Source organism: Onychomys torridus, chromosome 8 (assembly GCF_903995425.1).
Source record: "Onychomys torridus chromosome 8, mOncTor1.1, whole genome shotgun sequence".
In the NCBI taxonomy this organism is placed as follows: Eukaryota; Metazoa; Chordata; class Mammalia; order Rodentia; family Cricetidae; genus Onychomys; species Onychomys torridus.
Window position 1 is genome coordinate 48,150 of NC_050450.1, and position 3,433 is coordinate 51,582.

Consider the following 3,433-nt stretch of genomic DNA (forward strand, 5'->3'; position numbering starts at 1 on the left):
TCAGCCTGGAAGGAGGGGACAGGACCTGCCTGTACTGAATCCACCAGGTTTAAATGAATCCCCAGGGGTGTCTTGGTCCTGGAGGACATGGGAATGGAGGGGAGTGGATGGGGGGAAGGTGGGGTTGGGGGCGGGAGGGGGAAGGACAGGGGAATCCATGGCTGATGTATAAAATTAAAACACATAATAATAAAAAAAAATTTTAAAAAAATTTTTTTAATCCCATACAGTTTGACTCAGTCAATAGAGCCCCGAATTCCTGACTGAAAGTATTTACTCAAATCATAGCTGTCTGCTCTATTCTTCCCACAAACTTGTTTTTACCAAGCACTGGTGTTCAACAAGGACTATAAGGCCATAGTAACTACTCAGAATCTATGTTTATTTCTAGGATTCTCTCCCTTTTAAAATTTCTACAAACCCTTTTATTATGAAAAACCTAACACAATTTGAAATTTGCATACAGGTTATTGCTACTACTTTAAACTCATGGCCCAGAAAGGTTAAAATTTCAACAGTCTTCAGTAAATATCTGATTATGTGTCTGAGGTTCCTGAGATCCACCTGTTCCTCTGTGTGGAAAGAAGAGGTGGTACTAACTGTGTTAAGACTTATTATTTAGTGAAAGAATGCTCTAGGAAAATGCACCATTTAGGAGAACATTTAAGAAATCATACTAATTTTGTTTCTTTTCTGGAAAATAAGCAAAGAACCCAAAGAAAACTATTTTAGAAGTCATTATTTGTATCTCATTAGTCTTTTAAAATTATGTACATATAGATTAGTGGGTTTCTACACCTTCAGAAAAATAAAATTATACAGTGTAGCTTGATTAAAGAATTGCATTGGAATCCTAGCCAAACAATTCTCACTGAACTGAAAGGAAACTGTCTTTGCAAAACTAAAATAATATACTTACCACAATGTGGTCTGTTGGATTATTTTAAGCCAAAAGGGGAAGAAAATCACAGGGCAGTTTCAACTATTAAGCTTACACTGAAAACTATTTTAAATTCAAATGGTGGTTGCTGTTATTTTGATAAACAAAACCAATATTCTTGGGTCTGTCAGCAGGACAGCTATGGGTGAGATTACATCACCCTAAGCATTCCAAACTCTTCTCTGCCTCATTTTGACCACGCAATTCACAACAAATCCCGAAGGCAGCATGCACTATAAAACCCAAATGATCAACATAGGTCATGTAGACTAGTGGTTATCAACTTGCCTAATGGTGCGACCCTTTAATACAGTCCTGGGGATATGGTGACTGCCAAATATAAAATTATTTTCATTGATACTTCATAACTGTAATTTTGAATCTGTTATTAATTATAATGTAAATATCTCTGTATTCTAATGATCCTAGGTGACCACAGGGAGGTTGCAACCTACAAGAAGAGAAACAATGATGTAGGCCCAGCCTTCCAACATTGTTCTCTTCAACAGCTGCTAAGCTATAACAGTCTCTAATAATCTTAAACCTTACAACCCAAACTAAAACTATTTTCACTGACTTCAGTTCAAGAAAGATTTGAACTAAATTAAAATAATCTTACAAAGGGGGATTATATATTAATTCTCATATGAACTTTTTATATGCATTAAGTTTGTTTGAATTACTACAAAAATTTGGTGGTATTTAAATATAGCCCAAATGGCTATCATTTCATATTAGGTCTGCCATACCAGGAAAAGCTATTAAAAACCTACAGTAATTTAACTAACATGAAAATGTAATGGACTTTCATTTGAAATTTTCCCTTGCCCTTTTCCCCATCTTTCTTCTTCTAGAAAAGTATACTAACTTTGAGTGTGACCATGACTAAGAGTAGTGGGAAGAATGAGAAGACTCTGTGAAGTGTCTAGCTACACCTATGAAGGATGACAAACTCTAGGACATGCTAGACGTGAGTCAAAGGGAAGCCCATAAATCAGTGATCCTTCAGGCTTAGTAGAACCAACCATGAGGTCTCAACTGAAGCTGTAATTACTAAGGAAGCCATGTAGTGAATAGATGAAACAAACACAGAGCAGGGATGGTTCAAGAGCTTTGTTACTCCAGTTTGCACCAACTTTCATAATTGGTAAGAGAATTAACAAGGAATCAACTGATGTACCAAAACAAAGTATTGGATCTTCAGTTTCTCACAGGCATTGCTACTCTTAGTCCAAGGCCCACAAAATGTAGGCACTAAGAGAAAAGAAGGTTTCCATTGTCATTTTAAGCCTGGCGTGGGTGGCACATGCCTTTATCCCAGCACATAGGATGGAGAGCCAGGCAGAGCTCTGTGAGTTGGAGGCCAGCCTGATCTACCAAGTGAGTTCCAGGAAAGGGGCAAAACTACACAGAGAAACCCAGTCTCAAAAACCAAAAAACCAAAAACCAAAACAAACAAACAGCAGGGGCGGTCATGGCACATGCCTTTAATCCCAGCACATAGGAGGCAGAGCCAGGCAGATCTCTGTGAGTTGGAGTGAGGTCCAGGACAGGCACCAAAACTATAAAGAGAAACTCTGTTTCAAAAACAAACAAACAAACAAACAAACAAAAGCATTCAAGATAAAAGCTGACAGTATGACCAAACAGGAAAAAAAAAATGTGTAAATGCTAATTTACTGTAATGTACAAAATTAATCACTCTTCTTAAGTATGCCTTAATTATAAAGTACAAATTATATTTACATATTTAGACACTTTGTCTTTGACTTCTGTTTTTTCTTTTTACAATTTTTGCTCATCTTTTGTTCATATTTTCAAATTTTTTAAGTAAATGTATAAAACATTGTCAAGACTCTGTCTTTACTTTGCTGAGGTTTCAATAAATGGAATCTAGTCACTCCAGAACTTGTTTTGTGTCTATTCATCTAGAAGGCAGATCACATTTATTCAGTAATGGGACTATAGGTACATCCTCATAGTCTTTTACTTTTTAATTTTTTCTCTGTAATAGAAAATATCTTCAAATGATTTAGGTTTATTCATGTCAAATACATAAAGAAAGCCTCATATACTGGTCTCTGATTACATTGTACTTTTCTTGACCTGCTGTTTCAAGTGTATACAAGAGACAGGTTTCTCCATCAATTTCTACTTGCTCCTGGTAATAGTAACAATACTCTATTGTAGCATCATATTAATTCACAAAGTGATTCTGAATTAGCTGAATCATCAGGAAATTCTTGCCTATGCTACCAGCTCTAACTACAAAGAGTTTATATTCAATCATTTGAAGGAGGCCTCTCTTTGCTCCTCCATGCCTCTGGCTCCCTTCATCACCTATAGGACCATGCAGCTCTCATTCAGGAATCTGAAATGGCATGGGGGGTGGGTCTAGACCTAACCAGAAAGGCCTTTTTTTTTTTCATTTTTCTTTATTGAGAAATTTTCTACTCGGTCTACATACCATGCATAGATCCCATCTCCTCCCTC

General features: G+C 36.6%; 1 pseudogene; it reads right to left on the reverse strand.

The window, feature by feature from the left end:
* Positions 1-2,682: 2,682 nt before the first annotated feature.
* LOC118590434 lies at positions 2,683-3,230 on the reverse strand (annotated as a pseudogene).
* Positions 3,231-3,433: the final 203 nt, after the last annotated feature.